Below are 27825 nucleotides of genomic sequence, written 5' to 3' on the forward strand. Positions count from 1 at the left end.
ATAAAAGTGGTGCCTGAAAATTGGCTTACATTAGGCACACCATTCTACAGTATTGGTGACATCCAGTTAAGCAAAATGATTATCTCAATTTTTACTGGATTCTGGGTGAGTATTCCCTAGAATCCTGAAAATGGAAAACTGCTGTAGACTCCAAAACACACATGATTATAATATCAGTTGATAGCCATTCTCCTTTTAATGCAACCTGACAGAACAGTATGAAAAACGACATGTTGGGCCCTGTTTCATTTTGACAAGCCTATTCACAGTATAACCTTACTTTTCACGTGTATTTTGCTTAAGCATACAGAAGAACAACTTTTCAGAAGAGATCCCTAAATGAAGGGTATTACATACTGGTTGCTGCTTTAAAGATGCTACTTTTTGTTGGCTGTCTCTCTGCATGAATACTAAAGAACGATCTTTATTTGTTTTAGTCCTTTTCAAATGGATGAAGACTTGCAATAAAGTGAGCCACTTACTTGGCTTTCAAGTACTATAAATCATGTGGAGAATAGTTATTTATAGAGATTCTGGATAAATTATAACAAAGAAGACTTAAACTTTTATGCTTCTGGTGCTGATTTATTCCAAGTACAGAGAGACAGACAGAAAACATGTAATCAGATCAAACAAGGTTTCTTGGAATCCATTTTTGTTCAGCTTGTCTAATGCACTTCCTTGTTTATAAATCACTATAGCATAAAATATAGTTGGCTTGTAAGTGCTCTGGTAACAGTACCATGAATCAAATCCATGTATGTCTTTTTAGGGGTCTTTTTACTAAGGTACTCTAGTGTGCGTTATATAATAAGAAGCCCATTATATTCATATGGGAATCTTATTATTTAGTGTGTCCTAATCATTAGCGCACACTAGGGGCCCTGTTTACTAATCTGTGCTAGAGGCGCACTAGCGTTTTTAGCGCATGTTAATTTTAGCACACGCTGAAACGCTAGCACACCTTGGTAAACAGGGCCCAAAACCTGTTAGAGCACCTTAGTAAAAGGACCCCTTAATGTTTTAGTGCATTTTATGAAAAAAGTATTTATTTTTGCTCTTTCTTCATCAGGCTGCAACTGATGCCATTGGCAGGCAGTAGTAATGGGTAGGGCAAGAAAGCAAAAACAGAAATGCCAGGAGAGGAATCTCTAGTGATTGATTGAATTTATGTAGAGGTTATCTGAAAAGACAAAACAAGAAACACACATTTAACAGAATGAATCTAATTATCTGCTATAAATGCAACCCTTGGTTGCCCAGTGTGCATCAGGGTGGGTTACATTTACGAGTCCTTTTACTAAGGTGTGTTGAAAATGGCCTGCGCTAGTGTAGGCGTGTGTTTTGGACACGCGCAGGTCCATCTCTCAGTGCGCCTGCAAAAAAGGCCTTTTTTTTGGGGGGGGGGGGGGGGGGGGGGGGGGGGGGCGAAAATGGTCGTGTGGCAAAATAACAATTGGCCTGCATCCATTTTGGGTCTGAGACCTTACTGCCACCCATTGACTTAGCGGTAAGGTCTCATGCGTTAACCGGGTGGTAATCATCTGTGCGCATACACTGCCGGTTAGCGCCACGCGGTAGAAAATAAAAAATATGCATATTGGACGTGTAAAAAATGGATTTACCACCTGAGCCACGCGGTAGCTGGGTGGTAATTCCAAATTGCTGCATGTTGGACGCATATAGGCACCTACACGGCTTAGTAAAAGGTCCCCTTAGTAATTTTAGAGTTTCTGTGTGAGTCAAAGTCAGGATGAGCAGGAGCTGGGAGGCAAAGGGCATCCACTCAGCATTCCCTTTTCATTTAATTAGTCAGACCCGATCAGAAGTGCAGTTTTGAACCAAAGGAATAGATAACTGAAACCTAAGGATGAGAGATTGATAGTTGCAGCCCAGGATGACAGATTACTGATAGAATGGTTCACAGCTTGCATAGAAAAAGCTGGTGTAACAGGCATTTATAGATTCTGTAACAAAGTTCTGGAAATGGTTACTCCTGGTGAAAGTCCCTTATAACTGTGACTCTGAATCCTCATCCAGAAGAGCACTGCTCTGTAAATCTATGCTAAGGCACTCTGAGCCTTCAGGTTCAAAGTCTCTATAGGCCATCTCAGTTTTGTAGCCAGATCCAGTATTTTGGATGGGCCCAGAGCTAACTTAGATGGGCCCTTCCACGGCACTGCACTCCACAGCCCCCCCCCCCCCGGAGATATTAAAAACAATTATAGATTTTTTCACCTACCCCACATCAACATCTCTCCTCTTCAGCATCCTGGCATCTGTCCACCTATCGCTGAACCACTTCCCTTCCTGGTGTCTTCCTGGTGAACATTTACAGGCATCCTCAGTGCCTGCAGTGATTCAATTATTGCTGCCTGCACCGGCCCTGTAGGCTTCCATCAGCCAGGCCCACCAGACAGGAAATGATGAAAGTGAGGGTGGGGCCCGGCCGATGGAAGCCTGCAGGGCCAGCGCAGGCAGCAATAATTGCATCACTGCAGGTACTGGGGACGCCTGTAAGGTACACCAGGGAGGGACGGGATTCAGCGATGGGTGAGCAGATGCCAGGATGCTGATGAGGAGAGATTGATGTGGGCTGCCACTGCTGGGTGGGACTAAGCCAAGAATGGGTGCCCACCCAGGCCCACCTGTAGCTACGCCACTGGGCCATCTATTGATTGCACTTAACCTCCCCCTCAAAAAATAGTTTTAAACAAAAGAGAACATGCATCAAAACCTGGAAACAATATGGGAAGCAAAATGAAACAAGAGTTTTTTTTGTCTATGCTCCTCTATTATTTCTATGATAGGTTGCCTTTCAAAGGATTACAATCTGAAATGGACCTCATTTATTTTATTTAACATCTGTTCTTTATCCTTCGGATAAATGTTTCACGGTTTTGTTCCATTGTTATATTCCTTAACGATACTTTGATTGTCTCGCATAACTCTTCACAATGTAATCCATAACCAAGTTGTAACAAATTGTATTTCCATTATTCATAATATATTGTAAGCCACACTGAGCCCGCAAAAAGGTGGGAAAATGTGGGATACAAATGCAATAAATAAATAAATAAATAAATAAATAAAATTCTGTACGGTCTGTGCCCTGATTGTGGCTGGACAGATTCAGTGCAGCAGAAACCAGGCGGTAATTGTCATTCTATGCATGTAGATGATTACAGCAGAGTTACCACATGAGACCTTACCGCTAAGTCAATGGGTGGCGGTAAGGTCTCAGACCCAAAATGAACACGTGGCAATTTTAGTTTTGCCGCATGCCCATTTTCGGCAAAAATTAAAAAAAAGGTCTTTTTTACAGGTGTGCTGAAAAATGGATCTGAGCGCACCCAAAACACACACCTACACTAGCACAGCCCATTTTTCAGTGCACTTTAGTAAAAGGACCCCTAAGCTATTATTCTGTAAAGGAGCGTGACCGTTACAGAATTACAGTTTAGCATGGATCATAATGGCGCCTAACTTTGGGCACCATTTAGAATCTGGCCCTATAGCCGTAGCCACCAACAGTGGGAAGGATTCTCACCCTGAGTTTAAAATGCGTAAACTCTCCTTGATATTTTTTTCACATTTGAATTCAAGCAGTTTGAGGTAAAAGAGAAGACACCATCATGTGCTCATGTGGGACAAGAGAAAAAGGGTTCTCTTCAATTTCAAGGTCCCTATATTAAGGGGATACCTTTATGTTCACAGCACTCACTCCTTACTCATCCCAAAAAAAATTCATAGAGTGTAAACTGGCCAATAGTCAGTCACCACAGTCAGTATGATTTTGAAACACCAGCTGTGGCAACTGAATAAAACATGGATATTTAATACCGATATCTGGAAGGCAGCCAGTGCTGAATATTCATGCAGAGTGGGGAGTGCTGGTACTATCTGGCAATAAGCAAATAAACTACTTACTTGAAGGTAAGCAGGTAAAATTAGGACAGCAATTTTTCTGTTCTTTTTCTGATTATTTATCCGATTAGCGGTCAGAATATTGTTACTAACTGGTAACTGCCAGGACCACCCATGCTCTGCCCATTTACTACCTCAACATTATCTGAATAATGTTGAGGCAGTCTGAAAAGACGTTCAATGACACTATCAGAGAGAAACAAATTTGGTCTCAAAACACTCTAAGCTAGAAGGACTCAAAAATACATAATAGCTAAAAAAAAAAGAATACCCTTTGTAATCATTACACATTATATATTTTTTATATTAATGGACCATCAGAAGGTGGATAGAATCCAACTCTCGGTTGTATCTTTGTCGCTAGCATTCACACCTATTATCTTCATCAGTTCAATTTTTTATGTATATAAAAAAGATTTTCATTCTTTTCACCATATATTTCTTCAGATAATAAAGTAACAGTTCATGGGGTCATTTTGATCAGTTGAAATTTTGTGAAGGGAATATGAGAAATCATGCGTGAAGGAAAACTCCTTAAGATAAGTGAAATGAACTGTTACTTTATTATTGTGAATGGAGAAAAGTTGCCATAGGGTCATGAATACTGTGCATAAGACAGAAGAGATCTGTTCAGTAAAAGACAGGTGAGAATCAAGGATAACATCTAACAGTGGAGCATCCAGACAGTCCATTTTGGGTGGGCCTGAGCCCAAAGTGGGTGGGTACAAAATTTTCTCTGCCCTGCTCTACCCCCACCTCAAAATATAAATTACATTTTCTCTGAAGGTGGCCAGAATTCCCTTTTACCAAGCTTGGCAGACAGCAGCAATATCCATAAGGCCCTGATGCAACAATTAAAAAAAAAAAAGACAACAAAACAGCGACCAGTTCACTTATCTGAGAATGCAGATTACAGAACTGTAGAGACTTGATCAACACACCAACAGACCTTCACCAAATACAGAAGAGGGGGATCACAAATTAGAAATAAAAATAAAATATTTAGACAAAAATTGAGCTGGGAACCCCAAGAAGTTAATCTTAGCATGCACTGCAACACCAGAGAAAGGAAAAACAGAAATGCATTTCCTTTTCTACTGAACAGAATACAAAGACATTTACTATGCACATTCAAAATAAAGTTCTTTTTTTCTACCTTTGTAGTCTGGACATTTTATTTTTCCATTATGCTGGTTCTGGTTTCTCTTTTCTGATTTCCTGTCTGTCATCTGCTAATTCTTCTTCAAGCGGCTGCTGTCTATATGTCTTTTCTCCACTCTCCTGCCTATTCCCTCACTACACCTCCTCTGACATATTGATTGTTCCTTTTTAGCTTGTTCCTTTCTTTTTTTTTTCATTTCTGTTCTGTCAACTCAAATATCACCCTCTATCACCTGTCTCTCCCTTTTTACTTTTCAGCCACCTATCAAATTTCCATCTTCTCCCATCCACTAGCTCTCCCATTACCCACCTCACACCTTCCCCAGTCCTCTATTCTCTTTCATCTTTAATCTAATCCCCATTACCATAGTTCTACTAGTTCCTTGCCACCCCTCCTGGCCTCTCCCATATGGTTTCACCATCCTCTCTACCCTTCTAGCCTAGCAGCTGCTCCCTCTTTCTCCCCTCTCATAGTCTGACATCTCCCTGTGCTTTCTCTCTTTCCTCCTGCTCACTCCCCTATTTCTCCAGCATTCCACCCTCTCTCTTCCCTCACTTCCACTGTATGGTATCTCTCCATCTCTCCCTTCTGCTCCTGAATCCAAAATCCTCTTTCTTTCCTCTCTACCTCCTGTGTATCTCTGCCTCCCTCTCATCTACCCTCATGCCCTAAAGCTCTCACTCTCTCCTATTGTCCACCAACTCTACTTTCCCTCCCTTGTGCCCAAAATCTCTCTTCCCCCTCCCCCATGCATCATTTTCTTTCTTCCTCCTGTCCACTACCTTGTCCAACATATCTGTCTCTCTGCTCTGTGCACTCTCCCCCTCCCCTCCACCCTTATGTCCAACATTTCTCCATCTCACACCCTCACCCTCCATGTAGCATCTACCCTTCTCCTCCACCCTTATGTCCCACATTCCTCCTTCCCTCTCACCCTCCCCTCCACCCTTATGTCTAACATTTCTCCTCTCATTCTCCACCCTTATGTCCACCATTTCTTCCTCTCTCACCCCTCTCACCCTCCTTGCTGCTTCTCTCCCTCCCCTCCACCCCTATGTCCAACATTTCTCCCTCTCTCACCTTCCACACACTCTCCCCTTGACCCCTATGTCCAACATTTCTTTCTCTCTCATCCCTCTCACCCTCCCCTAAGAAGTTAAACATAGCATTACTGTAACACTGGAGACATAAAATAGAGATGCATTTTCTTTTCTACAGAACACAATAGAAAGACATTTGCTATGCACATTTCCAAAAGCTAACATATTCCATTTAAAACATTCAAAATAAAATGCTTTGTTTCTACCTTTGTTGTCTGGACATTTTATATTTTCCATCTTGCTGGTTCCAATTTCTCTTTTCTGCTTTCCTCTCTGTCATCTTCTAATTCTTCTTCAAGCAGCTGCAGTCTATTTGTCTTTTCTCCTCTCTCCTGTCTGTTCCCTTACTATTCCTGCCTCTGACATATTGATCATTCCTTTTTAGCTCTTTTCTGCCTCTCTCTCACCCTTCTTCGGCTCCTTTTTACTTTTCAACTACCTATCAAATTTCCATCTTCTTCTTTTACCCACTAGCTCTCCCATTCCCCATCTTACTCCTCCCCATCCCTACTTTCTCTTTTATCTTTAATCTACTCCCCATTGCCATATTTCTACCCTCTGTAATCACTATCTCTCATTCATTTCCTTGCCACCCCTCCTCCCCCTCTTGACCTCTCCCACAGGGTTCCACCATTCCTATCGTCTTCCTCCCTCCACCCTTCTAACCAGCATCTGATCGCCTCCCCACCCCACCCTGGTAGCCTTATATTTTCCTGCCCCTTCTCTCTTCATTCCAGTCCTCTCCCCTATGGCCCATTTTCCCCTTAACCACCTACTGTGTACCTCTCCCTCCCTCCCTCTCATCCACCCCCATGTCTATCTCCCCCTCTCATTCCCACTGTCCATCATCTCTCTCTCCCTCTCCTTTGTGTTCTGGGTCCAACATCTCTCTCCTTCCCATACAGCATCTCTACCTTCCTCCCCTCTACCATCATGTCCAACATTCCTCTCCCTTGTGTTCTGATCCAACATCTCTCTCCCCTTCCAATGCATCTCTCCCTTCCTCCCCTCTACCATCATGTCTAACATTTCTCCCTTCCCTCCACCCCTATGCCCACCATTTCTCCCTCCTCTCCACCTCTATGCCCACCATTTCCCCCCCTCATCACCTATCCCCTCTCTATGCAGCATGTCTCCCTCCCCTCCACCTCATACACACCCAAGACTTCTCCCCTCACCCCTCCACCCCTTTGCTGCATCTCTCCCTTCTTCCCCGTGCATCTCCCCCTCCCTTCCACCCACCCACCTACCGACCAACCAACCAACCAACCTTGCCTCATCTTTCCATCTTCCCTCCCCCCGTGCAGCATCTTTCTTTCCATTTTCACTTCCCCCTGTGCAGCTGCTGTCCCCCGTCTTCCTCCCCCATGCAACATCTTTTCCCCATCATCCCTTCCCCCGTGCAGCTGCAGCAACTTTCACTTCATCTTCCCCAGGTTAGCCCTTTAGTAGCGCAAGGAGATTGTTGAGCGGCATCCGGCAGGCAGCATGTGGGAATCGCTGCGACTGCGAGCAGAGCCTGCGACTGGAATCGCTGTCAGGAACACTGCTGCTGGGCGGCCGCTCCCGCCCGTGGCTACGCCCCTGTCCCACACACTGCTTGCCACTAAGCCAGAAGCCTCTTTTCTCCCGCTTCTCTCCAGCGCCTAGTCAGAAACAGGAAATTGTGGCAGAGGAGGGTGGGACGCGGCAGAAAGGAGGCTTCTGGCTTAGCAGCAAGCAGCATGACTTCAACGATGTTAAAGGTACACCACTGCTGGGTGGGCCTGAGTCCAAACTGGGTGGGCCCAGGCCCACTTGTGGCTATGCCTCTGCCTCAAGTATGAAGTTAGAGGCCCCTTTATTATGCTGTGGTAAGCACTATCATGTGCTTACCACAGGAAACACTCAGGCATCCTGCAGTAAGCTCCTAATCTACACCTGCTAAAATGCATAGTGCAGCTATATTACCATGCACTAATTAGTGCAGGGTTAGTGCATGAGTCCTTACTGCCAAAAAAATAGGTGTTGGTAAATGCTCACATGCTAATTTTTTTAATGGCCACACAGTAGTGGCAACATTAGCACTTGACCATTAATAGGGAAAATGGAAAATCAGCCATTTTCTGGCTACAGTAAAAATGGCCTCAGCATATCAGAAAAACTCACATAAGGGTGACGTGTGACCATTTACTACCGCAGTTTAACAAAAGGACTTCTTAGATTGCAAGCCCTCTGGGGTCAAGGAAACACTTATTGTACCTGCATGTAACTCACTTTGAACTGCCATAACGGCAGATAAAGATCTCTGTGCTCATCCCATAATTTCTTGAATTTAGGTAGTGATTCCATGCATCCAGAACCCTTTCCATAAAGAATTCAGGTACATAGTATAGTTTGTCAGTTTATTGAATAAATTGTTGATACTGATTTTGATTTTAAATCTGATAGAATTAGCAAATTCTCTGCTGGATTGAGTGGCTAAACAACCAGTGGAGTGCTGACAAGTTGTTTAATTTGGTTTAGTTTATACAATTTTATTATTTACTTTCATATTTCATTACAGAAGTCTCAAACTGCAGAACAATACAATATCATCACAAATAAAACTACAATAAAATTAATAGACAGATAAAATTTCTACCAAACCCACCCCATAATACAAAATAGACTGTACACTATAACCACGCAGACCTACTGTACAGATGATGGCAAGTTGGCAGTGTTTTAAACATGAGAAAAGAAAACAAAAGAAGCACTCAAGGGCCTACAAGACTGGAGCAAATGAGAATTCTTTATTGTAAAGACCCGACACGGGCCATGTTTTGGCATAGGTATGCCTGCCTCAGGGGTTGAGGTTGAAAGGTATTCTCAGTATTGGTCAATATGAGGCACTAGCAAAGCACTGAACTGGCCAATAATAGGAACTTTACATAAGCATGAAACAACTCAGTATTACAGATCACCGGGGTGAATGCTGTGGCTCACTTTGGACCACCGTACCTATGCCGAAACACAGCCCATGTTGGGTCTTTACAAGAAAGGACTCTCGTTTGTTCCAATCTTGTAGGCCCTCGAGTGCTTCTTTTGCTTTCTTTTGGATATTTGTACTTCGGAACCCTCTCTTTTGTTACAGTGTTTTAAACATGGACAATCAGATTTCTATTGTCTTTTTAAGACCACTCTGCTCATTCATAATTGAAGGTTTTACGAATTTTACTTCCTGTAGTTTTCAAATCCTACCCATTTACACAGACTCCTGATGCAGGCTTTGTGGCCAAAACACAATGTTTGTGTTGAGTCTTTTGATTATCAATAAACATTGTTGAAACCTAAAACAGTGTGTGCTACAGTCTCTGGAACCCGTGGTCTCATCTCCCACCTTTCTTCCCTTGAGCTTCTCCGTGAGATTTTTGAGTTCTCCGCATATGTGGATTCTCCTTATACATTTTCGCCTAAGCATATTCTATAAGCGGCACCTAGATTTAGACGCGGTAAATAGAATATGCTTAGTTGATATCGCAGTGCCTAAAACTACGCGTGTCCATTTACACCAACGAAAACATGGTGTAAATCCTGTTGAGTAGATTTAGGTGCATAAGGCCATATTCTATAACTACGTGCATAAATTTCAGATCACCCATTTCTCCACCCATAACCATGCCCCTTTTTTTCTCTGCACACATTAGAAGTTAGGCGCAGTGAGTTATAGAATACACTTAGTGAGTTGTGTGTGTAAATTCGAACTATTGCCAATTAGTCATCATTATTGTTTGTTAAGTGCTGTTATCAACACTAATTAGCTTGTTAAGCCAATTAAGTTATGTCAGTTGTTATAGAATCTGCCTGGATATCGGCATGGATCTCTAGGCACGCTATATAGAATCCGAGGAATTATGCATAGACTCAAAATTGTTTAAACAAAACAAACTTCTGGAAAACATAAGTCTTAAGTTTCCTCCTAAATGACACATAAGAATCAACTTGAGAAAAACAAGAAGAAAGTTCTTGCCAGACCTTAGGAGCCTGGTATGCCAAAAATTACAATATCATCTTGCATCCTATTTTCAAGCAAATGTAGTTAATTGTTTAATTACACAGTAACATAGCAAATGCTGGCAGATAAAGACCTGTATGGTCCATTCAGTTGGCCAAACAAGATGGCTAGAGATCCACCTGCCCTCTCTGTAGGTTGAACTCCTTTGTGATTGAACACAGGCATCACAATCAGGGCAGTTTACCAAGCCTATTACATATAGGCAGTTCTATATGATTCTGCAATATCACAATACCATACCAATAATCTGAAGAGTGGTTTTATTATTATGGCATCAGCAAGTCACATTTATTATGATAATAACGATTAAACGAGTGTTTATCCACTCCTATCCTAGCTGAGATAATATTTACCCATCTCTCTGACCTCATGTGCAACTTTCTTTAAGTCAGTCACCTTACCTTCTAACTCTTCTTACTCCCTTACCTATCTATATGTTGCATCTTTGCTTTACCCTTCACTGTCAATTAAAACGTTCTATTACATATTGTGTTGACATTGTAGTAGTATATTATCATACTTTGTACTGTTATTTGAATATTTTTACTGCAGTAATTGCCTATTGTTCATGTTTGATCTATTTTTACTGTACACCGCCCTGAGTGAATTCCTTCAAAAAGGCGGTAAATAAATCCTAATAAATAAATAAATAAATAAATAAATAAATAAACAAATCAGCAATCCAACCATGTTGCTAATTAACATTTTAATCCCTACATAGATACGTAACACCCACACTCATAGCATATGGCCATATGGTCTTTATCTGCCTACATTTTTCTGTTTCTATGTAAATGTGACATAAAATATGTATAATTGATCCTGATCTGTCTTTGCCATTTTTGAAAGAGACCGTATAAGTCTTCCCAGCACCGGCTTTACTTTCCAACTACTGAGTTGCCATTGAAGCTCGCTCCAGCTGATCCTGATTGGTGTTTGCCGTTTTCAGGATACAAACCTTAGAAGTCTGCCCAGCCCTAGCTTTATTCCCCAACTTTTGTTGTAGCTTTCTAAACACCACTCCTTCCATTATAATGCATCAATAGCCATGAGGTCATTTAAACTTTAGCTTGATTTCATACTCTTTTGATATAATTGCTTTTACATGTTAAACTGTATAAGATACAGTAGTGGTACAAATTGAAACAGTTGTCAAACATATTCATGGGCATCGTCATAATTGCACAGAAATATTTCACTGCATGTGTTCTATGGGGTGTATGATCTCAGATAATTCCCACAGCTTCAAGGGGAAGTTATGAGGGATGACCAGGTGACAGCTTCTTCTTACCAAAACTTGGATTTTCTTTTGTAATCTTTTCTCTTCTAGTCAAGTGAACTCTAAAATTACCGCTCCAGAATTTTGTGGATGGTATACACACAGTGGACAGGATCAGATTAGTTTAGATGGACTGAGTCACACATTGCTGTTGTCAATTGTCTGAAATCTGTTAGCTTGCTTTGGTTAGTCAGTCCAACAACCCCAGCAGGCATGTGGAGAGTTCAGCATCTGGGCATTTATGGCTTCTTTAAGCTCACCGGTTCTTGCAATTCTTTGATTTGAATGCACAGGTCTTTCTGTATAAATCTACATCTATATATCTATTTTTCCATCTGCCAATCTCTTTCCCATGGTAGATTGAAATGCTAAAATATACTAGAGGTGTTCTGCTTATAGCTTCCCCTGCTTGCAGGATATTTCATTTCATTAATTTTAAATTTTGTTTCAGAGAGCAATGACATTAATTGGGCACACTACGTCTAGAGTGTAAACTATTGAAAAATAGTGACACGTGCATGCAATATTTTTCAGTAGTGTACATTCTTTGCAAATATTACATATTCTCTGTGAAGAGTGTACAGTATTAATGAATAGGGTGCATTATTTGCAACAAGAAAGAACCCCAAATTTTTTTTGTCTTGTTGTTTTGGGCTAAAAGTGATATGAAACGACGTAGCACTGCATGTTGACATTTGCCGTGTCATTTCAAATGAATGCATATCTTTTAAATATACATTGGTATGTAAAAAGCATTACAGACAAAACAACACTACAGTGTTATGGAAGGCCAGCTCCTTAATTCCCCTCTGGCCCCTTAATGGCTGCAGTGTTACATCTTGCTATGTTTTGGGGCTCACTGTTGGACTAGATGAACCCTTGGTCTGACCCAGTAGGGCAGCTCTCATGTTCTTATGTTTAATTTACATAGCCAGTAGGATGGACACTGTATTATGTCCTATCTAAAATCTAAAGCTAAAAATGTCTCACTGCAATCCCCAATCAGTCAAAACCAAAAAAATCAGATTGAGAAAAAAAGCCTCAAACTTAAGTGGAAGCACAGCAATAAATCTCTCATAAGCTGCCATAACTCATATCATTGGCATTAAAAAACTCCATTGCTTAATTAAGACTGGAAGGAATTAACAGTTCAACACATTCCAGAGTCCTCTGTGCACCAGGAACAACTTCTGCAATTCTTACAATCCATATTTTACACTTGAACTCACATCAAGGAAATGAAGACTTAGTTTCAGAAACTGAGAAAGTAGGCAACAGCTCCTGATTGACTGCTGAATGTCATGGACTTTTTCTACAAGAAAGGAGATAAACTGATCTAAGTTGAAATTTGCTGCCTGATTTCTTCAGCTACCAGATGGATGGCATAAAGTATTAATGACTCTAAAGAGTTGACAAGGAAAATTACCCTGTCTATGAATTAAGACACAAGCATTTTTTTTTACTTGAGACACTGACAACATATGCTTTCTGAAGTTTCTTACAGAATTCAAGATTTATTTGGGACCTAACATTCCACCAACACCTCTAGTGTACTGCAGAAGAATATGGCCTAGTTATACCTTAACTTCCTTTGAAGGGGCTACTTTATATAATTCTTGAAGCAGAGGTTTAGTTCAACTATCAACTTTATCTAATGATAAAAAATTAAAATCCACTGAGAGCTCTAAGCAAGCCTATCTAAAGGAATATAGATCAATACATCAAAGCTGCTTAGACAGGTGACTAACAGGGACTAACAAGACAACTGGATTTTGCAAAAACAGCAAAACACTTATTAAAAAAGTGATCTGATCATGAGAAATAATACAGCATCAGAGTACTAGCAGTGATAACTGTCTCTGAATAAAGAACAAAGTGTAAACAATGATCCTTTACGTGAGCTGGTGATAAAGAAAGAACCATATCATACTTTCAAGATAGAAAATCTGTGAATGTTCTGATCACATATACAAGAAGCACACAAAGATGTCTTAGCAATGAAAGGTAAAAACTCCTTAAAAGTGGAGAATGAAGAGGGGGCATGATACAGAATCAATCAATTAACATAGAGGGAACCATTGAATTTAACTAGCAATGCCTCTGAATAAACAAGAAGGTGCAGAGGTTAATTGTCAGTTGCATATGGTAGAAAAAAAAGTGCAACTCCCAATCCACAGGTAGAGTCATGGTGAGCAGAAAAATAAGAATGAGTTGGTGAACAAGCCTGTGTGAGATAGTAGGACTCCACTTCCTTAAACAATGTTTCCTTAAGGTCTAACAGACGCTGGCAAGGCATGTCCCCTCCAAGTACTGGGCTCTCTATCTTCCCGCAGCTGCTCACAGAGGTACACGATAGTCTCCCTATCAAAGCAGTATCTGCGTATACACTGCCTATCTGTGAGGTCCATGAACTGTGTTCTAGGCCTATGTACCCGCTGTACCACATCTCTCCCTTTTCTCCTTCCTCTTCCTCTCCCACTCTCCTCTTGTCTTTGCCTTTTCCGAGTCAAAATGCTTGGCAGCAATGAAACCCCACCCCCAAGACAAACAACAATTGCTACAGAGAGACACACACCCCACCCTCAAGACAAATAACAGTGGCTGCAGAGATACACACACAAACACATCCCACCCCCATAAACAATAGTGGCTGCAGAGATACACACACCCTGCCCCCCCCCCCCCAACACCACCCAGCAGCAGCTACAGATACACACACACACACAAACAAACCTATTTACACACACAGGGATGGTATAGAGGGTCAGGGATGGGAGCAGGGGTGGAGGAAAGGGATATCAGTTAAATGGGAAAAGACAGAGTAGGAAGGAGGAAGTAGGAATAGGAAGGGCAGAATGCAGGTAAGTAGGGTTAAGGGTAGGTCAAGGCACACACCAATATCACAAAATATCACCAGAAACACAGTAGAACGTGCTAACACACTCTCTGAGACCCAAAAGACAAATACGGCTACATTTGTGTGGTAATTATAGCAGGCGCAAAACGTAGGAAGGGTTTTTTGCATCATTGGCATCCATGCCATTTGCTGAATACACTTTCCAAGTGGAAATTGAAGGAACACCCATGCTGTGCCCATTCTCCACCTCCTTTTTGGCAAGTAAAACTGCCCATGATTGCCAAGTAATACACCTATCCTATCCTACCTGTAAGAATTCATGGTAGTTTACATATTTAAAAAACTCTTCATATAGAAAGAAATTACAAATTAATATGGCCATCTATTCAATATATCAGATACATATCATACTTCATGTAAAAGTTTAGAAACCAAAACATCAGAAGGAATAATTAATACTCATACAAATAAGTCTAGGTAATAAGTTGCAAAGCCTCACTGCTTGAACTGAAAATAAACTTTCATGAATAGACTTATTATACAAATTTTTAACTGAGGGATAACCCAAGCATAGTGTTCTAGAAAAGCAGAGATTGTGACCCTGAGAGGATATTACAAGCAGTTCCTCAACATCCTCAGAGCTTAAACCATGTAAAGATTTATAGATAGACTAATAATTTTAAATTGAATACGCTTTTGAATAAACCAGTGAAGATCTTTCAATAGAGGGGAAACCCTATCAAATTTACTCAAACAAAAAATTAATCATGCTGCTGTATTCTGTAATAGCTGAAGGTGTTTCTGCAACCCAACTGAGATGTTATAAAGAGAATTGCAATTATCCAATTGGGGAGGAAGAACTGCCTGAACTATTACTCTACAATTCTGCTGAGACAATGATGATCTAATCGCTCTTAACTGTCTTAGCGTAAAAAATAGTTTTCTTCTGAGGGCATTAATTTGTCATTCATATGACAGAGTCTAATATAGGGTCATTCCATGTCAAGTGGTCTGGTGGTCATACCATAGAAGGCTGTAATATGGGGTCAAACAGATTACTATATCTCAGCAAGTATTGCATCGGTGAAAGTAAAACTTTACCAATGTTCATTGGGGACATGTATGAATGTTCACAGAAAATTTCATCGAAATCTGTGATGGTCGCACAGGGACCACCAGACCACTTGACATGGAATGACCCAATACCTAAGACTTTTGAATGATCATCAATTATTAAACTTTCCCCTGATGTTAATGTTACTGCCCTGTCTGAAAGATGGTCAGAGTCCCCGAACCATAAAAGTTTAGTTTTCTAGTTATTTAATTTTAGAAAATGGTCAGTTGCCCATTTATCAATAATCTAGATATAGTTTTGCTCTGTAAATATAGTATCTGAGAACTTCTCAGAAATAGGACACAAAAGAAAGATGTAATCTGCATGTGAAGAGACAAAAATACCCAAATCTGAAAAGTATTTACCCAATTGAACTAAGGTAGATGTTAAACAAAAAGGGAGAGATCAGGGAACCTTCCGGAACCCCACAACCCAGGTTCCAACTAAAAGAATTTACATATTTACCTCACACATTATGGGGTCCCTTTACTAAGCTGCGGTAAAAGGGGGCCTGTGCTAGCATCAGTCCGTGTTTTTGACATGCACTGAGGTTACCTTTTACCACAGCGGGTAAAAGGCTGGTCATTTGTGGGGAAAAGAAATGACCATGCAGTAAGTGAACCACTTACCATACAGCCATTTCAGTGGGAGCCCTTACCACCACCCATTGAGATGGGGGGGGGGGGGGGTAAGGGCTTCCGCGCTAACCCGTCAGTAACCAGGCAGCGTGCAGCACTGCCCGATTACTGCCGTTTAAGTTCCAGAGCTACAAAAATCCAAGAACTCCTGCAGTAGCCTAGTGGTAGTTCCAGATTGGTGCATGGCAAGCCTTTTGCCGCACATCAACCCTATGCTAAAAGGGCCCCTACATGATCTAGAAACCAAATACTGTTCAAACCAGGCAAGCACTGAACTTGTTATTCTCAGTTCACTCAGTCTAAGCAAAAGAATAGTATGGTTAATAGCATCAAGTACTGCTGAAATATCAAATTGAAGTAGAAGGACTTGTCTCCTACTAAGGTAATATTTTACCTCTGAAATGAGAACAAGGAGAAGCATTTCTGTGTTATGTCTTGGTATGTGTTTTATGTAAAATATCATGTGATTCAATACAATTTTGCAATTGTTCATGTACTGAAAATTCAGGTCATTTTGCCATTCAAGGGATGCTCGTGACAGGGCAATAATTCTCAGGTTGTATCAAATCAGCCCCTGTAGATTTTGGAAGAGCAGTCAATACAATGTCCGCTAAACTACCATGAGTCAAGTGGAGACAAGGGGTACAAGATTTGCAAATAAGGGGAGAAGGTTTCGACACCAAGTGGCCCCAAGTAGATTAGAAGGCGCGGCTATGGAGAGTCCCGTAGTTGCATGCTAATTATTATTTTGTACTTGCTGAAATGAAATTGTATGTAAAAGTATTAGTTGGAATGAAATAAAGATGCGGCCAAATATTTTACCCATGAATAAGTGGTCTCTGATCAATGCTTTAGTCTGTGTTGTGAATGTGATGTTATGTTGGGTGCAAATGCCAATATTTTGTCTCTGTACTTCTTGACTGACTCTTGACCTTTGAGTCTCTTGTGCTGCTAACTCAGATATGTGAGTGGTAACACTATTCCTGTGAATGCCTTTGGCATGATCAGACTGACACTAATATATCCAGGTTTATTGTACCTTTCTATTCTTGTATCCCAAATGAATTGACCTACACTTGTTCACACAAAATCTCATTTGCCAATTGTCTGTGCATTTAATAGACATTTCCTAAAAAGAAATGTTACTAGTTCTGAAAGCTGGCAATCTAATTTGTTAACCTACCGTATTAAAGATCTTGTTCCAAATTTTCAAAACAGTTGTACCTCTAACCAATATTTGGTTGTTCTTGTTTTAGCTAGTTTTAATTTTTATCAGGCTAATATATAGTAATCCCTTTTCTAACAGGCTAATGTATTGTTTTTAACATATATATTTTTTTACTTCTGCACTATTTTTTGCTTTATTTCTGATGCAATAAACCAACGGCATGCAAGAATCATAGAAGAATGTGGTGAAAGTAGTTGGCTTAGCAGGGTTTAAGAAAGATTTAGATAATTTCGTAAAAGAAAAGTCCATAAACCATTATTAAGATGGACTTGGGAAAATCCACTGCATATTCTAGGATAAGCAGCATAAAATCTGTTTTACAGTTCTGGGATCTTGCCAGGTACTTACTGTTGGAAACAGGATACTGGGCTTGGTGGAACTTTGGTCTGTCCCAGTATGGCAATGCTTATATTTTTTATGTTCTTATAGCTTGTCACTTAATGTTGACATTAAAATGTATGTTAAAGTGAGGGCTAACAGATTGAACTGGATATTGCAAGTGTTTATCTCAAGGAGCGGGTACAGCACAGTTACTGGAGGCTCCTATGGTCACCTTTGATATCAAGGCGGCTTTTGATTATATCGTATGGAACTATTTTTGGTTTGTGTTGGAGCGTTTTGCAATTGAAGGGTATGTCTTAGATAGTATGAAGATGTTGTACAACAGTCTCCCAGCCTAGGTGCTTACTATTTGCTGTTTGTCACAGGAGGCACCAGGCAAGGATTGCCCCTCTGCCCAGGGTTATTTGTCATGTATATTGATCCCTTCACGCATAAACTTTTCATTGTACAGTGGATCACCAATGGGGACATGTTGTTAAGACAGCATGGTTTGCAGAAGACCTCCTGGTCACTCTGTAAGGCTTTTGGTTCTTATAAAGTAGAATTCAGGTTATACAACAGAGATTTTTTACTGATTTTTGCGAATAAGCACAATATGGAGACTTAGTTGAGGGTGTGGGCGAACATTTTTCTGTCTAAGAAGTATGATCAGATTTTTCTTAGAGAGATCCAGCTGATTTACAAAAATGGCCAAAGGACCTTTTTCTGTCACCATCTAGGAGTGGGGTTTGGAGATAACCATAGACCCTAAGGAGTTTTGCAATAGCTTGGCCAGCTCACCTGTGTTGGTGCAGAGTGCTTTATGGTGGGAAATCCAAGTTTAATTCTTGTCCAGAATGTACACACAGGTCTACAGGGCAAGAGTAATTGCCTCAGGGCATTGGCCTAAATGCAATGCACAGAATAGATTCTATTTGCATTGTTGGTGGACATGTCTGCAAATTGGGATCCTGTAGAGAGGAGCATTTCCCATCGTATATTGTAGAGGAGGAAGTGCCCCTGATGAAAATGGAAACTTGCTGGTTATAGCTGATTGTCTGAATCTGTGGAGTGCTAGTGAAATACTATTTATTCAGAAAGCATGTCTGGCACTTAAATATGTAAATTATGGACCTGATAGTCAGCTGGCAGCAATCAATGTTTTGCTAACCGCTGGAGGTGCTAAACCAGAAATTAGCTAGGCTATGTCCAGGCACCGGCATTGAATTTCCAGGTTTGCAGAGCTGGCTAAAACCTAGCCGGTTAAATGTGATATTCATCACTTAACTGGCTATGATTTATTGCATAATGATAGTACTGATTTTTATGTAGTTAACCTGGCTGGTTAAGTTCTGATTATTAGCACTTAATTGGCCAAATGCTGACTGTGCCCCCAGAACACCTCCAAAATAGCTGGTTTTGAGTTCAGTGCTAACTGGTTATTTTCAGTGGCACTAATTAGTTAAATGCAGCTGAAAATGACCAGTGAGCCCCGAGCAGGCAATTTGACTGGTCAGGAACCATTACTGGCCAGTTAAAATACATTAAATATCAACCCCAATGTGCATTGCTGGTTTAAAAAAGTATGAGTGCTCCTCTTCGAGATAATAGAAAAGGACTGTAAATAGAGACTGAGAGTTTCTTCATCTGGATCATAGAGAAGGACTATGGATAGAGAATAAACGACTTTAAGCCAGGAAGTGCAAGAGGGAGGTCAGGACTGATTCAGCCCTTGCCACATGGATGATATTGCCAGCTCTAATTGGTACATTTTGAACTTCAGGGGAAAAAAAAACAGGACAAGAGAAAAAAAGTCAGTTAGAGAAACAGTTGTTTGGAGTTGAGCTTTTGGGCTGTGTAGGCGTCCAGAGAGGTTGGATCCCTGAAACGAGAGAGAGAAGCTGGCAGGGAGAAAGGGAAGCCAAGCATTGCTGATGAATTGTTGCAGCTCCTGCATCCCAGGAGTGAATTCTGCAAAGACTGAGTTTAAACTGAACTCAATTTTTCAGTCACAGATCCTTGTCTGCTGCCTGCAGCCAAGTTTATACCAATGACAAAGCTTCTTCTCCAGAGTACAAACAAAACAAAGTTTCTGCATCTGGGTATATGAACTGTCAGCATCAGGTAACAAAGCAGTTTCCTTCCTATTCTCTTGTCCACACAAAAGATTAAGGGGTGAATTCCACATATGGTGCTGAAAAAATTGGCACCGAAAAAAAATTACTATTCTATAAGCCATGCTTAAAGTTAGGTGCAGTTTATAGAATAGAATTTATTTATTTATTTATTTGTTACATTTGTATCCACATTTTCCCACCTATTTGCAAGCTCAATGTGGCTTACATAGTTACGGAAAGGTGTTCGCCAAGTCCGGTAGAGAAACAAATACATGGTGATGTTGTGGTCGATTAAGGTTTAGGCACAATGGGGATCGAAGAGAGGAGAGGTTATGTGGTGTCCATTACGAGCTTTGGTTTTGTTGTGCTGCAGAGTGCTGGCATTTATGTTGGGTCGGTAGGGTATGCCTTTTTGAACAGGTTGGTTTCAGTGATTTCCTGAAGTTTAGATGGTGTAGGTTGTTTTCACAGCTTTTGGCAATGAGCTCCATAGTTGTGTGCTTATATAGGAGAAGCTGGATGTGTAGGTTGCTTTGTATTTGTGTCCTTTGCAGTTTATGCCCAGGACTTACGCCTATCTTTAGGAGTGGACAATACATTTGCACCAATTGAAGCATGGTACAAATGTACACACCATCCCCGTTATTCTATAACAATGCACATGAATGCTAGGAATGTCCCTGTTCCACCCATATCTGCACCCCTTCTTTTACTCACATGTAAAATTTAAGCATGGATCCCACACCTAAATTGACGTGCCTCAATTCCAATTAAATCTAATTAGTTCCAAAAAGGAATTATTCAAGCAAAAGAGGGAAGAAAACTACTACAGTAGTCAAGCAGACAGTCACAAAGTGGAAGGAAAGAAACAAATCCAAGAACTCCAAAAGTCAGATGCTCTTCATAACATCAATTTTATTCTCCAACACAAAATGCCAGACCCTGGATTTGTTTCTTCCCTTCCACTTTGTGACAGTTAAAAAAACAATTATTGGTGCTAATTGGCTCATTATTCAATTAAATTGAGTGCGCTAATTAGGCTAGTCCCAAATTTGCATATGCAATTTATGGTGAATTTTATAGAATTAGGGGGTAAGAGACACTAAGAATCATAAAAATCTTTCCTTCTTTCCAATCTGGTCAAGGCAAGTTTCAAGACTACACAGAAAACCATTATCCACCTTTTTCTTCTATTGGAGCCTTCGCAGTTCAGTTAAATCTGCTTATCAGAAGTAGAAGAGAACACTTTGATAAAAAACCTCACACCTGAAGATTACTTTGGGGCCTCTTCCTGGTATAAATAGATTTTCCATTCCCTCTTTCCAGATTAACTCACAGCGCCTCTTCCTTACCCCAGTTCTGTCACTTTAATCTTATCTTTAACATATAATACCACCCCGTCTCCCTTTTTTCTACTCTCTCCTTCCAAATAGATTATAGCTCAGTACAATTATATCTCAGTCATGGTTCTCCAAGAACCACATCTCCGTGACCACCACTAAACCCAAGTCAGCCTCTTCCATCACAGCCTCTAGATCCAGAACATTATTTCCCATACAAAAGGTATTAGTATACTTGGAGGGGCATAATGGAACAGAAACGCCTATCTCCATGGGCGTTTATCTCCGAGAACGGGTCCGTGAAGGGGCGGGGCGGATCGTATTTTTTAAAAGAAAAAGACGCCCATGTTTTATTCGTCAAGGTGTGAGCTGGGCGTTTTTGCTTTTCAGCGATAATGGAATATGAAATCGCCCAGCTCAAAAACGAATAAATCCAAGGCATTTGATCGTGGGAGGGGCCAGGATTCATAGTGCACTGGTCCCCCTCACATGCCAGGACACCAACCGGGCACCCTAGGGGGCACTTTTACAAAAACCAAATAAAAGGTAAAAGAGCTCCCAGGTGCATAGCACCCTTCCCTTGGGTGTTGAGCCCCCCAAATCCCCCTCAAAACCCACTGCCCACAAGTCTACATCATTACTATAGCCCTAAGAGGTGAAGGGGGGCACCTACATGTGGGTACAGTGGGTTTGGGGGGGTTGGACGACTAGTAGCATTAAGCAGCACAATTGTAACAGGTAGGGGGGGGGATGGGCCTGGGTCCACCTGCCTGACGTCCACTGCACCCCCTAACAACTGCTCCAGGGACCTGCATACTGCTGCTTGGGAGGAGGGTATGACATTTGAGGGTGAAAGTAAAAAGTTGTGAAACATCATTTGTTGTGGTGGGAGGGGGTTAGTGACCACTGGGGGAGTCAGGGGAGGTCATCCCCGACTCCCTCTGGGGGTCATCTGGTCATTTAGGGCACTTTTGGGGGCCTTATTCGTCAAAAAACAGGGTCCAGGAAAAGTGTCCTAAATTCTAGCTCAAAACTGTTCCATTATCGGCGAAGGGCGCCCATCTCTGTTCGCCCGATAACCACGCCCCAGTTCCGCCTTCGACACGCCTTCGATACGCCCCCGTCAACTTTGTCCGCATCCGCGACGGAGTGCAGTTGAAAGCGTCCAAAGTTCGGCTTTCGATTATACCGCTTTATTTGTTTTTGTGAGAAGAACGCCCATCTCCCGATTTAGGTCGGAACTTGGGCGTTATTCTCGTTCGATTATAAGCTGGATAGCTTTCCAGATTTTTTTCCATTTCTCTAGAGATATTTAGGTGCTCATTTTCAAAGCACTTAGACTTACAAAGTTATATAGTACCATATATAACTTTGTTAGTCTATGTGCTTTGAAAATGAGCCTCTTAATGTTTTATTTATCTGAAGACTTTTACTTACCCTTATCCAATGCAGTGGGAATCACATCCTGCACTGCACTAACCACTAGGCTACTCCTCCGCAGCTTCTTCAGCAACCTATCTACATCTACTCCTGTACTTTTCTAGGTCTGAGTTTTCAGCCATTAGATGTCTGCCTCACTTTGTTCCCATGGGATATCCAGTTCACCAACTCTTTTGCTGAACACCCTCTTTTCAAGCTGCCGTTATTCTCACACCTTCCTCCTATGGCGCTGCAGCACAAAGGGCCAGAGAGGGCTTCCAATCCACAGCAGCAGCGCCAACTGATGCTGGTGGGAACTAAGCCATACCTCCATCCCAAGGCATGGCATTGTGCTACCTGGCTCCAGTGGAGCCAGGTTTGCTCCTGAATCACTTCCTTGGATTTCTAGTTGGAGAGCATAAGAATCCATTAGACCCAGAGAAGGAGGTAGTTGGGGATCATAGAGGTAAATCCATAGCCTATCCCTTCTTTTCAGCATAATTAAGTCCAAGGTAAAGCACTAATAAAGAGAAGAAACAACTGCCACTGCCATCTTGGCCTACGTATTGAACTATTTTAGCCTACAAACCAATAGCATGGACAAAAAAAGCTTGTAAGTAAGGACATGCAGGGTCACCTAAGTGTAGATTTTATGTCTCCCAGCACTAATAGCACTAGTGGTAAAGAACTCAAATCAGCAACTAGGTTGCAAAGACCATACACTGTCTCCTTAGCAACCCAGGGGCGGGGCAGTAGATCAGTAATCTACCTGCTTGAGATAAAAAGCCAACTTTAATAAAAAGACACATAACACAGAATATCTGGGGCCTTTCATCTGAATAATTTTAATGCTGAGTGACGAATCAATGCAACACCCCACTCATGGTTTTCCTACTCTATAATTAAAGAAAATAGAATAACCCTCTAGGTATATATGGGAAAATATAACTTTTAAAAAGTATAAAGACCAGGGGACATGCAATGAAATTACATGGTAATACTTTTAAAACAAATAGGAAGAAATATTTTTTCACTCAAAGAATAGTTAAGCTCTGGAACTCATTGCCAGAGGATGTGGTAATGGTGGTTTGCGTATCTGGGTATAAAAAAGGTTTGGACAAGTTCTTGGAAGAAAAATCCATGTGGAAAGCCACTGCTTGCCCCAGAATTGGTAGCAATCAATGCTGCTACTAATTGGACTTCTGCCAGGTACTTGTAACCTGGTTTGGCCACTGTTGGAAGCAGGATACTGGGCTAGTTGAACCATTGGTCTGACCCAGTATGGCTATTCTTATGTTCTTATCTTGGGTCTGAGTAATTCCTAAACAAACACTGGTCAATTATCAACCTGCATCAGTCAATGTTTTTTTTAAATGCTATCATTGGCTAAGTTAGACCCAGGTATTCAATGCAAGTCAGGTTTGGGCAAAAACATTAAATATCTGGGTCTGACTAAGTTGCTACTGTCCACCTGAACCTTTGCAGATCCCAGATGATATTTAGCTAGGACTAGCATAAGTGGATCTGTAAATTTCTTCCATGCCCCATTGACATCAGCTCCCCTCCAGAGCCACCACTCACATCAGTCCCTTTCCTGACCCCCCTCCTGCTGACATCAGCCCTCCTCACAACTGTCCCCCCATCACTGACATCATACCCTCCCTCTGGTCCCACACCCATTCACCTGTAGTTCCCCCTAGAGCCTTTTCTCATCATCTCTGGTGGTTCAGTAGGGTAGTCTGGACTGGAGCAATCCCCACTCATTCCTGCCCTTAGCAGCTTCATCTAGAAAATGGCCACCATGGGCTCTAGTGGTAGTCTGATGTCGGTGGTGGGGAGGGGGAGCAGGAGGAAGGGGAGTGCATCTTAGGCCACTACCCTGAAGCTATGAGGGTGCTGGAAGATTTTTATCGTTGACCAAAGTTAGGACTGCTATTTATGTGGGCCTATTTGGTCATTTAACTATGGAGCCACTAGCACTGAAAATTGCCTGCATATGCATAGCTGCTGACTCCTCCCCAGCTTCATTCCAGAATGCCTCTTTCCTACCTGCTTTAGAAATATACAGTTAAGTGCTGCTGAATATCTGTGGCCAGCTCTCAGAGTGTGATCTAAGCAGGAGCCTCTCCTGCCAGCTTAAATCACTTTGAATATCAACTGGACAATATGTCTAATAATAAATCATAAACCAAAGCTGTTTAATTAAAAACTGATCTAGTATTTATTAGAAAGATTGATAAAGGCCATAGAATCCCCTTCTTTATCAAACCATAATCCTGAAATATGCTTGAATAGCAAGATCATTTATCCTAACAAACTTTCCAACACAGAAATATTAAAAAGCTCTCCCCCCCCCTCCAACAGTCTCACCCCCCTCTGGACAAGTGTGTATTAAGGACTACACAAAGGGTGATTTTCTTAAGAGGCCATAGAAGTGTTTACAGATGGGCTGATGTCACCTAGGTTGATGTGGTACCAAGTTGACAGGACCAACTGAGGTGAATCTCATACAGAACACTAACGGCAGTAATATATATCTGGAATTCATTGCCAGAGAATGTGGTAAAGGGGGTTAGCTTAGCGGGGTTTAAAAAGGTTTGGATGGTTTCCTAAAGGAAACGCCCATAGACCATTATTAAAATGGACTTGGGGGGAAATCTACTGCTTATTTCTGGGATAAGCAGCATAAAATGTTTTGTACTTTTTTGGGATCTTGCCATGTATTTGTGACCTGGATTAGCCACTGTTGGAACCAGGATGCTGGGCTTGATGGACCTTTGGTCTGTCCTAGTATTGCAATACTTATGTACTTACGTACCCTTTGATAAAAGTGCATAATCTGTTAAGGGGAATATTAATTTACTCATTAAACTTTAATGATTCACAACCAAACAAAATTATAAATGCAAGTTTTATTGAAAAGGTTCCAGCATCACATTTTTAAAAAAAAATTTTAAATAGGAAGCTTTATTGAACGAATCCACAAACATACAGCTTCAAACAGAAAACACAGTGTACAGATCCATTACAGCTAGCAAGCACCAAAAAAGGGTGCTCCCTCATACATAGACAAAGTAATCCTGTCTTTTTATTACTTAAGTAGGGAAACAATGGAAATCAAATGAGAACATCCCCAACTCCCCTCCCCTTCCCATCCCGTTAACCCTCCACATCACCCTCAAGAAGTATATAGAGCCAATGTCAGTCCTGATTCCACTAAGGTAGGAAGCAAAGGGGCCCAAATCCCAGCATCACATTTTTGTCCAATTCTATTAAACAATATGTTTTATAATTACACCAAGAGTATTGTTTTCCTTTCCAGCACATACTATCAAGGCATGCCCCAGCAGTATATAAAAGTTTTTTATTCTCAGATCATAGGTTCTATTTGTCCTTCTTCACAAGATTTCACTCCAGCTCATAAAACCTCAAAGTCAGTAACAGAAACATAAACGTAACAAGGTTATGTGTTGAGAATAGCTTGACTATGACATGTGGCTTTGCCTTTCTATTTTACTGAATCTTCGGGAGTTATAGAAGCAGCTCCAGTTAATACACATCAGAGAACAAATCTTGTAAGTCAGTGAGTCAATTGGTGTTGCATTCATTCCTGGATTGCTGACATGTTGATGGCAGCTGAACATATGTTTCTGAGCAGGGGGCAAAAAAGGAGTACTGAAGAAACAGGAAATTAATGATTCAGTATATTGCTTCTGTAAACTGTAATATACAAAGCCAGTAGCCTCACTTTTCTGGGCACTATTGTGAAAAAGATAAAGGTTCGCATGTTATGGGTCCAATTTATACCTTCTCTGTCCATGTGTATTCCCTGTGTGGAACGGTTTTATGAGCCAGAAAAGGTCAAATTGGTGTACCTTGCCAGTTCAGCCTTTTCTTTTGCAAAAGTCCTCATATACTGAGGATAGGTATTCCCTGAAAAGGTTTGATTATTTTTATATAGATACCAATAGATATATAGACATAATAAAAAAAGAAATACAGAAAATTGGAAAAATACTTGGTCCAGTTTTTAAAGATAATGAAGTTCATTTTAGAAGGCTTGTGTGAATTTTACATATCTAAGGGGCCCTTTCACTAAGCTGTGGTAAAAAGTGGCTTTAGCGTGTGCTTACGCATGTCATTCCACGTGCTAAGGCCATTTTCCCCACATGGGTAAATTGGCCAGTTTTTCTATTTAGTTGTGCGTGGCCATAAGCACATCAGCACTTTTCCGATACCTATTTTGTAGGTGGTAAGGGCTCACATGCTAACCACGTGCTAATTGGTTAGCAAGCAGCAATTTAGCTGTGCTAACTGATTAGCACAGAACAGGTCTACTCCCCAACCCCGACCTGCCCCCAGCACTAAAAATAAATTTTATTTTTTAACGTGTGGGTAGCATGCTCACATGCAAAAATTACACTGGGGACTTCTGGTTGGGGAATGGAGTAGCGAGACGGAAGGTGAAGCTGCTCCGGGACACTAATTAATCTGCGCTCGTAAACAGCGTCCTTAACCACAGCAAGACGATCAACCACAGAAATAGAAACATCCAGTACAGAAATCTGGCCGAAAATGGAGGGCCTGCGGCAAAAACGGGACGGAAAGAACCCAAAGAGCGAGCGCGCCCAGGAGAAAGCAAAATGGCGGAGAAAGGAGCCCCTGACTCACCCTCGCCCAGCTCACTGTGGGCCGCCGAAATTACAGAAGAAGTGAAGGCGGCGGTGGAGCAAACAGTAGGGCAGAAACTACAACTGATCCTGGACAAGCTGGACGGGATGGAGGAGAGGCAGGCTACGTTGGTCATGGAGCTCCACGAGGCGCAGCAGCGACTGGGACAGGCGGAGGAGGAGATTCGGAAGGTGGTGGAGGAGCGCCTGAAAATAATCGGCAGGCTGGAAGAATTGGAGTCGCGGATGGAGGATCTAGAAAACCGCTCAAGGCGGAATAACCTGAGGCTGGTTGGACTGCCGGAAAGTGTGCCTGAACAGAATCTAGGCACGTTCCTTGAAAAATGGCTGCCGGAAGCGGTGGAGAAGCAAGACCTCGTTGGTAACTTGAAAATTGAGCGAGCACACAGATTGGGGCCCCGGCGAGAAAATATGGACAGGCCACGGGTAGCAATACTAAAGATCTTGAATTATGCACATAAAACAGAGATTTTACAAAGCCTAAGAGCCGGGAAACAGCTGCAGTATCAAGGCAAGAAAGTTTTATGTTTCCAGGACTATTCGCTGAAGGTCTGTGCAGCAAGAAGAGAGTTCAGGCTCATCTGTTCTAAGCTGTT

The sequence above is a fragment of the Microcaecilia unicolor genome, chromosome 3 (assembly GCF_901765095.1).
Source record: "Microcaecilia unicolor chromosome 3, aMicUni1.1, whole genome shotgun sequence".
Taxonomy (NCBI): Eukaryota; Metazoa; Chordata; class Amphibia; order Gymnophiona; family Siphonopidae; genus Microcaecilia; species Microcaecilia unicolor.